This window comes from Microtus ochrogaster, chromosome 2 (assembly GCF_000317375.1).
Source record: "Microtus ochrogaster isolate Prairie Vole_2 chromosome 2, MicOch1.0, whole genome shotgun sequence".
In the NCBI taxonomy this organism is placed as follows: Eukaryota; Metazoa; Chordata; class Mammalia; order Rodentia; family Cricetidae; genus Microtus; species Microtus ochrogaster.
Genome location: NC_022010.1, coordinates 5,383,567 through 5,394,931, shown reverse-complemented (window position 1 = coordinate 5,394,931; position 11,365 = coordinate 5,383,567).

Below are 11,365 nucleotides of genomic sequence, written 5' to 3'. Positions count from 1 at the left end.
CTTCTGTGGTGGCCCTGATGTGAGATTTCCCCTGTGTATTCTGTGAATACCATTGGTTAATAAAGAAGCTGTCTTGGGCCTGTGCAGGGAATAGAAGTAGGCAGAGGAAATGAAAATCAATGCTGGGAGAAAGAAAGGTGGATTTTAGAGAGAAGCCATGTAGCCCCTGCTGGAGACAGACACCGGACAGAATTTTATCCGGTAAGCCACAGCCTTGTGACAACACACAGATTAATGGAGATGGGTTAAATTAAGATGTAAGAGTTAGCCAATAAGAAGCTAGAGCTAATGGGCCAAGCAGTGGTTTAAATAATATTGTTTGTTGTGTAATTATTTTGGGAGTCTTGGCAGCCAGGAAACAAACAAGTGGTCTCCTACTAGAGTGGCCCTACTTCCCGAATCCAGTTTGAGCTCACTCAAGCTGGGCAAGTCCATGACCAAGACAGGCTTCTGGGGAGCTGTCTTCCCAGCTCATTTCTGGGTCACCCCCTCTAAGTCCCCTCCATTCTGCAGGGATCTAAGCCCCTTGCAGCTTCCCACAGCATGCTGCCCTGCTCCTACTCCCAGGCTGGCCTCTCATTCCCTGCTGCCTGAGACTCTGTGTGGTTTCCATGGCTCTCCTAAACCAGGGTGAGTGGTCATGTCTGTAAGTTAATAGTAGCAGTTCACACAGTGGCCATCAGGGGGAGCTGTGTCTCCCAAAATGTAAAGCCTCCACCATTCTCTAAGTCTCCCTGCGCATGGATGGTGGGCAGCTGTGTGGCGAGTTCCTTGCATGTGACCTGCTTTGGCCTTTCTTTTGTGACTTTGTTGGATTGTTTACTAGCTCTAAAAACGTTCTGTCAATTCCTCCAATTTTTTCACCATGTATCGATTGGTCATTATGGTGGTTTGATAGAAAATGGCACCCACAGGGTGTGGCACTATTAGGAGGTGTGGCCTTGTTGAATTGTGTGTCAGTGTGGAGGTGGGCTTTGAGGACTTTGTTGCTAAAGCTACACAAGTGTGTAACACAAGTTGCTAATGTCCCCTGCTTATCAAGATGTGGAACTCTCAGCTCCTTCTCCAGCACCATGTGTACCTGAATACTGCCATTGCCACTCACCATGATAATGGACCAAACTTCTGAAGTGCAAGCCAGCTCCAAATAAATGTTTTCCTCTATAAGTGTTGCTGTGGTCATGGTGTCTCTTCACAGCAACAGCAACCCTGCTAAGATAGTGAAGGATAAGTTCACTAGTTCACTTTGCCCGTGTGTAGTGAGGACAGCTAGACCACTGCTGTCAGTCAATTCTGGCTACTGTGCCTCTCTGTCCTCTGTGCTGGACAGTCCTCCATTGTTCCACAGGGAAGCCTGTCTCCATCTGCAGCCCGAGTGGGCGTTCCCTCAGCCTGGCTAGTGCATCCTTGGGTAACTAAGTCGTGAGAGACATTGGATACGCCAGCTCTGTGACTAGATGATATGTCCAGCTCACTTCTTCTTGACGAGACCTGGACTAGCCTGATCTCTATAACCTTTCACTAAGTCGCATGCCTAGGTGGCCAGTGATGTGGAGTGTGTGTGTGTGTGTGTGTGTGTGTGTGTGTGTGTGTATGTTCATGTCTGTCCACTGATGAGAGCCCAAACTGCCTCCACTCAGTGCCCTCTAAGAAGGCTCTCATTCTCATATGCCCAGCGTGAGGCCCACAGTGAGCCATTTTTGTTCTGTGGAAGGTTGTCTGTGCACAGTGAACAGTGAGACTGCATCCAATCCATTGCCCACAGACAAACGTGTACAATGTCCATGGGCTCCACCTTGTCATTTGTTGATAACCCCAGAATTGTGAGACAGCCTTGCAATTCTATATATATAAATTTATATATGTATATATATATGTATATATATATACAATGTTTATTATGTATACAATATTCTGTCTGTGTGTATGCCTGCAGGCCAGAAGAGGACATCAGGCTCCATTACAGATGGTTGTGAGCCACCATGTGGTTGCTGGCAATTGAACTCAGGACCTTTGGAAGAGCAGGCAATGCTCTTAACCTCTGAGCCATCTCTCCAGCCCCTTGCAATTCTTTATAAAAACGATCTGTTTAAACATATTGGGTGAGTCTGACATTGTCACAAGGTGCGAAGAGTGTGTGCGCACAGCACAGGGTTGGTAAAAACGATGAACACCATTACAGTTAAGGTGACTTCACCCTTCTCTGCATGGCCCTGCTGTCCATGGGGACAATAGTAGCCCATGGAAAAGGGAAACATATGTCTGTGATCCCCAATATGTCAGAGCTCAGAAAAAAATGTCTCTAACTGTTAGGGGCACCACTGAGCACAGGACTGCCTGTTCACACTTTTCAACTTTGCTTTCCTTGCCACTGTCGTTTGTAGTTATCTTTGTTTGTGGGGGTGGGGTTTGCTATTGAATAAGTATTTTAATGAGACTATCTAGTATGTAAAGGTTTCAATTCATTAACATAGCTTTTTAAAGGATTTTTATTGATATTTATTGAGCTCTATATTTTTCGCTGCTCCCCTCCCTGCCTCTTCCCTCCCCCAAGGTCCCCATGCCCCCATTTTACTCAGGAGATCTTGTCTTTTTCTACTTTCTACTTCCCATGTAGATTAGATCTATGTATGTCTCTCTTAGTGTCATCATTGTTGTCTAAATTCTCTGGGATTGTGGTTTGTAGGCTGGTTTTATTTGCTTTATGTTTAAAACCCACTATGAGTGAGTATATGTGACAATTGTCTTTCTGTGTCTGGGTTACCTCACTCAAAATAATGTTTTCTAGCTCTACCCATTTGCCTGCAAAATTCAAGATGTCGTTATTTTTTTCTGCTGTGTAGTACTCCATTGTGCAAATGTACCACTTTTTCTTATCCATTCCTCAGTCAAGGGGCATTTAGGTTGTTTCCAGGCTCTGGATATGACAAACAAAGCTGCTATGAACATAGTTGAGCACATGTCCTTGTGGCAGGATTGAGCATCCTTTGAATATATACCCAAAAGTGGTATTACTGGGTCTTGATGAAGGTTGTTTCCTAATTTTCTGAGAATTTGCCACACTAACATCCAAAGGGGTTGTACCACCTTGCCTTCCCACCAGCAATGCACAAGTGTTCCCTTAGAATCCAGCCATATTCAAACTTAACATGAAATTTTGGTTCATTTCCTCCCTCCCACCAAGTAAAATTGAGTTTCTCTCATGTTCTTTTAAGTCAGAGCACTATGAGGATAGCCTGTAAGGCCTCTCTCTGCTCCTCAGGGAAGGGTTATCTGACTCTTAGCCAGGTGAGGGCAGCACAAATACTCGGAGGCTGGATCAGGGGAGAAAACACTGCCACTTCTCTTGGGGGTTCCTAGGCCCCCAGAAACTAGAAGAGACCTTTAACCTTATCTCTGAGGGTTGTTGTGGTTGAGCAAACTGAGGCCCAATACTACCTCAGCCCCAGCAGACACCCTTACTTCATCTTCCCTGGCTGCCCATACACACTCAGGTCAGGACGAGCTCTGCTTTCCAGAGCCTACAGCACAGCTCTCAGGGGCAGCTCTGCAGTTCACCCATGACAAGTGGGCGCCATGCCAGCATCTCCCGATATAAAGAGACTAAGAGATAATCTCAGAACTAACACCAGGGCAGCTGTTAATATTGCCTCCAGTCCATGGTGTGGTTCCTCCATGTCTAGAGGCCCCTGTGTTCAGTCTCCACCTTGGAGGGCTGGCTGGGCATCCCATGCTAGGAGGTAGGAGTAAAGAGCCTTCCTGCCCTCAGTGACTTCCAATCCCATCAGAATCACAGTACAAACGAAGTGAAAAATGAGGATACTTAACACTTGATTGGGGGACAGTTGGGACAGGGTTTCTCTGTGCAGCCCTGGCTGTCCTGGACCTCACTCTCACTCTGTAGACCAGACTGGTTTCAAACTCAGAGACTGGTCTGCCTCTGCCTCTTGAGTGCTGGGACTAAAGGCGTGCACCACAACCACCCAGAAAACCCTTATTTCTAATGAACAAAAAAGTCTAAGACTTCCAAACAACCTCTTAGTATCTGTTCTTTTTCTCCTGGGCTGAGGTGGGGCACTCATCAGCTTCCCTGCAGTTTCATTATTTTACTATGAACCCAAAAGTCTGCGGATTCAGGCAGGTTCTTTCTGGGAGCAGCAGCAGCTACACAGCGCCCACACCTTCTGCCTTCACACTGGCTTATGGAGACCTCACTAGCAATAACCATTGGGTAGCACATCCCAGGGCTCTGCAAACTGGCATCACTCTGCCTCTGTGTGAGTCCAGTGACTCCTCAGGGCTGAAGAGCTGATGCCCCTGCTGGTGCAGAAGTGGAAGAGCACTTACCTGCATGAGCTCTTCCCTGCACAGGCTGAATGCAGTCTTAGAGGAAATCCAATTGCAGATTGTTTACACACAACTACTAAGTCCTCAAGCCTTGGCCTTCCAAAGCCTGAGACCCACTGAGAGCAGACACCAAAGGACCCATCAATCTGGGCAGATAGGGCAGCAGAGAGCTCAGCCGCACCGACGCTGTGAGACACAGCCCCACAAGGAGGTCACCCTTCATGGGTTACTTATGCAGGCAACTCTGCAACATGTTCAGGCCTGGGAACAGGGTTGGAGGGACTTGTTACTTCCCTAAAGATTGCACCGTCAGCTGAGCAAAGTCACAAGCCACTGTTAAACCTGTTAACTGCATCCATGGTCCCTTTCACTGGGACAACACAGGCTATGAGTAGTTCCTGTAGGTCATCCTTACATTTTTTATTACTTTTAAAAAATACCAATCCAAATTCCCACTCCCTCCCCTCCTTCCACAGCCTCCACACATCCTCCTACCCCATCCCTCCAATCCTAAGAGAGCTGCTAGAGTGCTGCCTAGCATGCACACAGCCCTGGTTCCAGCCCCAGCACCCATACATTGAGCATGGTGGTGCACACCTGCAATCCCAGCACTTGGGAGGTGGAGGCTGCATTATTGTCTTAAATCATGTGATTTTAGGAGTGGTAGCTGATATTTGTAGTTTTCTAGGTTTTATGATTAAATATATACCTGTTTATTTATTTTCCTGTATAGGAATGAGTGGCATCCCCTGTCTTCCTCAGTCACTCTCTACTGTGTCTTTATGGGCTGGGTCTCTCACTGAACAGGACACTCACCTTTAACTAGCCTGACTGACCAGCAATTTTGGGGGATCCATACTCCCCACTTCCCACCAGAGTGACAGATGACCCAAGGATACCTTGCTCTTTATGTGGGCTCCGGGCTCTAGTTCAGTCCCTCATGCTTGTATGGCAACTGCTTCACCATCTGTACCATCTCTCCAGACCCTAAACAAATGATATTTTTATTATAAGTGTGTTCCAGCAATTTGAACAACCCAGTGTACTTTTGTTTGCTGTGTCTCTCAACCCTAAATCAGCACCGATAGGAGAACCACCCCTTTCTTGTGGATAGGAATCATAGGGAGTGTAACCACGGGCTCCACTCAGTTCCTGTTTTGTTTCTCAGCAGACAAAAGCAATGGCTGTGAGGACTTCATCTGCAACTGTGGCCACCAGGACACATCTGCTAATCCAAGGCTTCATATAATAAGAAGTACGGAAGTGTTCGCTGATAGACTTTCACCTCGGTTCCTGGTACAGCACCCCTGCCTCCCTGGTTGTGTTCACTACACAAAGTGCCCTCTAGTAAAGAACCTATATAAAAGCTCAGCTTTAGTGATTGTGTTCTCTGTCTACCAATCATAACTAGCTCCTCAAAGAGCATCATTCCGTCCACCCTGGAAGCTGAAGGTTAATGGGAAAGATGTCGCCATTAGGGGAGCACCTTGAAGAGTGGGAGACGAGCCCAGCCATGGCTTCCATCCCAGCACGCCGGGATGCAGAGGCAGAGGCAGGCAGATCTCTTGACTTCAAAGCAACTTGGTCTAAAAAGCGAGTTCCAGGACGGCCAGGACAATTATACAAAGAAACCATATCTGGAAAAAAAAAAAAGAACAAGAAGAAGACATCATAAAATACATGGTGGGAAGAGGGGACAGAAAAGAGATAGGGAGTGGAGAGATGAGGCAGGGATAGGGACAGGAAAGGAGGGGCGTGGTGTGGAGAGAAGGAAAGAGAAGTAAGAGAGAGGTGGGAAGAGAAGAGGAGAGAAAAAGCAGTGTCACGTGGACAGTAAAGGCAACAATTTGATCCTAAAAATACTGACTCAAAGTGCTTCTGCTGTGTGCTGATTCTAGGATGTGAGCATAGGAAACCAAACAGGACTGACAGTAAAGGACCTGAAGGCAGGATGACATCCTGGTGGGCTTCCTGTCTTCGCTGTGCCTAAACACACAACACAGGATAATTGTCCTGCTAAAGTACACAGCAACCTACATATTTGCAACAAACAAAAGAGAACACGTTGTCTTCTCTTCCTTTCTCTATCATGAACCCCACAGGTGAAGCCAGGCTAATCTCTGGTTCTCTGGTCTAGCAGATTTAGGAAAATGTCTCATTGCCTGGTTAAAGCTATGGGGTCCTCAGTCTCTCTTTTTCTTTAATGAACAACAACCCACGCCCCGCCTTTCCAGCCCCTACCCAATCCCCACTCCTGCTCAGGCCTTACCCCTCCAAAGGACAGGTCTAGTGATCAGTAGGTGCAGCTAAAGCCCCCTGCCCAGGCTCACTGTCTGGTAGTAGCCATTAGTGTCTGTCCAGTGTCCTGCTGGAAGGGCATGGGGATTCTGAGAGTGGAGAAAACCAACTCAACTCATCCCTACCTGATTTTTTATGTGGGGGTAGAAATGAGAAGTAGAGAAAAGGAGGTGGTAGGGTGCTAAGTTAGAGGGTACAGGAGATAAGGCCACACCCAAGAGCAGAGAACATTGGTGCTACAGACATTGTTCATCATCCACCATGTGGTTGCTGAGAGTTGAACTCCAGTCCTCAGCACGAGCAGACGGTACTTTTAAGTGCTATGTTCTCTCCAGTCCCTGTCATAGCTGAGTGTCAGCTTCCCACACTGGGTAGGGAGAGCCTCAGCTGAAGGACGGCCTGCATCAGATTGGCCTGTGGGTTCATCTGTTGGGACTTACTTTCTTTCTTTTTTATTTTTGGGGTTTGGTTTTTAGGGACAAGGTTTCTTCATGTATCTCTGGCTGTCCTGGAACTCACTTTGTGGACCAGACTAGCCTCAAATTTGGATATACACCTGCCTCTGCCTTCTGAGTGTTGACATTAAAGGTGTGAACCATGACTACCGTCAGACTACCTTCCCAGTTTTTTTTTATTTATTTTTCCATTCAAAAATTTACACTTCCTCCCCTCCTCCCATTCCCTTCCCACTTACTCACTCACCCTCCTCTCTCCCTTCCCTCCTTAAGAGAGGGCAGGGAACCCCTGTGGGAAGTCCAAGCTTCCCCCTCACATCTAGGCCTAGGAAGCTGTGCATCCAAATAGACTAGGGTCCCAAAAAGCCAGTACATGCAGTAGAAACAAGTCCCAGTGCCTTTATCAATGGCTTCTCAGTCAGCCCCCATTGTCAGCCACATTCAGAGAGTCCAGTTTGATCGCATGCTCATTCAGTCCCCGGTCCAGCTGGATTTGGTGAGCTTCCATTTGAAGAGGCACACTGTCTCAGTGGGTGGACCAACCCCTCGCGGTCCAGACTTCCTTGCTCATCTTCTCCCTCCTTCTGCTCTTCAACTGTACCTGGGGGCTCAGGCTGTTGCTCTGAGGAGGGACTTTGTCTCTATCTTACTTTCTCAGTTTTTAAATGGAATTGTCAGCCTATAACACAAGCCTGTAGACCTGAGGTCAATTCCTGGAACACACTTAATGTTAGAAGGGGAGAACTGACTTCCGAGTGCTGTCCTCTGACTTCCAGTGTGCACACAAGTGCTCCTGTCTCTCTGTCTGTGTTTCTGTCTGTCTCTGTCTGTCTGTCTCTTTCTCACCCCCTTCACACACATTACTTAATTAATTCATAAATGGATCTACCTGAAAGACTCTGTCATGTCTTGAAACAGATTTGCCACTTAGTCTATACAGTTAACACGGAGGATTGTTGGGTCCAGCTACTCCTGCTGGGACCACACGTCACCATCAGCATCCCTCAGACCCAAACCCGGGAGCAATGTCTATATCTCCTTATGACCTCAAAGCTTCCACAGGGGAGGGACTTGGCACTTTGCCAGTCACTGCACTGGAGCTGGTGTGGGGTGTTGAGTCAGCCCTTTATCTGTGCCTCTGTGACGGCACGGATTCAGGCTCTGCCACTATCTACAACAGCTCTGCTGGTCAGGACTGTGTGTGAGGGTGGACATATTCTACTTCTGTGCTACACACACGGTAGTCACAGGCCCCGCCTGCTGACTGGACCCTGTCAGAGCACAGCTACAGGACTGTAAAGAGAGAAGTCATTTGTGTCCTCCTCTCACTTGAGATGAAACTTCTTCTGCTGGGGCTGGAGAGATGGCTCAGAGGTTAAGAGCACTGCCTGCTCTTCCAAAGGTCCTGAGTTCAATTCCTAGCAACCACATGATGGCTCACAAGCATCTGTAATGGGGTCTGGTGCCCTCTTCTGGCCTGCAGGTATAGACACGGACAGAATTTGTATACATAATAAATAAATAAATATTTTTTTTTAAAAAAAAGAAACTCCTTCTGCTGATCACTCTGCTCACAAATAGGACCCCTGTCCCCTCTGAGTGCCCCCATCTGCCTTGTCTTTAATGCACATCCCCCTGCTGGTCATACCTGAAATTCTGGTTTGGGGTTGCATTGGTGTCTAATAGCCTGTGGGTTGGGTTCCCTCCTCACCACAATGTTGACAAGAGCTAGCACCTTCAGTCTCTAGGAATGAACTCTGATGACTGCTTAGAAAAGTCCACTCCATTCACCAACCCCGCAGCCAAGAGAGCTCTTCTGCCTCTGCCATATTGCCCTGACACCCATATCCCTGGCCCCAAAATGCCCTCGCATTTTGATTTTTCTCATCCTTTAAAAAACATTTACTTTTATTGTATGTGTAGGAGTATTTTGCCTGCATGTGTGTCTGTGAGCTGTGTGTGAGCAGTGCCTGCAGAGGCCAGTTTAGGGGTCTAATCCTCCAGAACTGGGTTATAGACAGTTCTGAGCTGCCATGTGGGTTCTGGAGCTAGGCCTGACTTCCACACAAGCCCAGCAAGTGCTCCTGACTGCAGAGCCATCTCTCCAGCCACCATCATCATCACCATCATCATCATCACCATCATCATCATCACCATCATCATCATCACCATCATCTCATCATCATCACCATCACCATCATCATCACCACCATCATCACCATCATCACCATCGTCATCACCATCACCATCATCATCATCGTCATCACCATCATCACCATCGTCATCACCATCATCATCACCATCATCATCATCATCATCACCATCATCATCATCACCATCATCACCACCATCATCATCACCATCATCATCATCACCATCATCATCACTATCATCATCACCATCATCACTATCATCATCACCATCGTCATCGTCATCATGATTATTATCATCGTTATTATTGTTATTGTTGATGATGATGATGTAATTTTATAAAGCAACCGAGGAAATCCTCCACCCAACATTATAGCCCAGACTTGCCTCAACACCCCAAGTGTTTAAGATCATATACATAACGGTTTAAACCAGCAATACTAAATTTTCCCAGTTTCTGTTTTCTTTTCTTTCTTTTCTTTTCTTTTTTGCTTGAAAATTGTCACATTCATTTTCTTTTTTTAATTTAATTTTTTAAAAAAAGTTTTACACGTTAGCTCAGTTCCCTCTCCCTCCCCTTCTCCCATCCCCTACCTCCCTCTGTCCCACCCTCATCCACTCCTCAGAGGGAGTAAGGTCTCCCTTGGGAGTCAACAAAGTCTGGTATACCAAGTTGAGGCAGAATCAAACCCTTCCCTCCTGTATCAAGGTTGAAAATGGGCTCCAAAAAGCCAGTTCATGCACCCAGAATAAACCCTGGTCCCAATTCAGGCCCCTCCCCAGCAAATCAAACCATATCACTGTCACCCACACTCAGCTGGCTTAGTTGAGTCCCATGCAGGATCCCTAGCTGTCAGTCCAGAGAGGGCGAGCTCCCACTAGCTCGGTCAGCTGCCTCTGTGGTTTTCCAGTCATGATTTTGACCTTGCTTATATGATTCCTCCTCCCTCTCTTAAACTAAACTGCAGGAGCTCAGCCTAGTGCCTGGCTGTGGATCTCTGCATCAGCTTCCATAAGTTACTGGATGTAGGTTCTATGATGACCATTATGGTAGTCACTAATCTGATCATAGGTGAAAGCCAGGTCAGACACCCTCTCCACTTGAGCCCTCATGTTCCCATCTCCATCCCTTCCTTTCTGCTCCCCTTCCCAGTTCACCCAGGAGATCTTAACCATTTCCCCTTTCCTGGGGCCCTTCATGTGTGTCCCTCTTAGTGTCCCCCTGTTTACATAGCTTCTGTTGGGTTGTAGATTGTAGCCTGGTTATTCTTTGCTTTAATTCTAATATCCACTTATGAATGAGTACATGTCATGTTTTTCCTTCTGGGTCTGGGTTATCTCACTCAGGATGATTTTTTTTAAGTTCCATCAGTTTGTCTACAAATTTCAAGTGTCATTGTTTTTTTACTGCTGAATAATACTCCATTGTGCCACATTTTCTTTATCCATTTTTCATTGAGGGACATCTACGTTGTTTCCAGGTTCTGGCTATTACAAACAATGTTGCTATGGACATAGTTTAGTAAATGTCTTTGTGGTATGATTGTGCATCCTTTGGGTATATTCCCAAGAGTAGTATTGATGGGTCTTGTGGTATATTAATTCCCTATTTTCACCTAATTTCCAAAGTGGCTGTACAAGTTTGCACTTCCACTAGCAGTGGAGGAGTGTTCTCCTTACTCCACATCCTCTCCAGCATAAGCTGTCATCAGTGTTTTTAATATTAGCCGTTCTGACAGGTGCAAGATGGTATCTTAGAGTCGTTAGTATTTGCATTTTCCTGATGGCTAAGTGTATTGAGCAATTCCTTAAATGTCTTTTGGTCATTCGAGTTTCTTCTTTTGAGAATTCTCTGTTGAGATCTATATCCCATTTTTAATTGGATTATTTGGTAGCTTGATATCTAGTTTCTTGAGATATATATATTCTGGAGATCAAGCCACTGTCAGATGTGGGGTTGGTGGAGATCTCGCCCCATTCTGCAGGCTACTGTTTTGCCTTATTGAAAATTCCTTTGCCTTATAGGAAATTCTCAGTTTTAGGGTGTCCAATTTATTAATTGTTGCTCTCAGTGTCTGTGCTACTGGTGTTATATTTAGGAAGTGGTCTCCCAA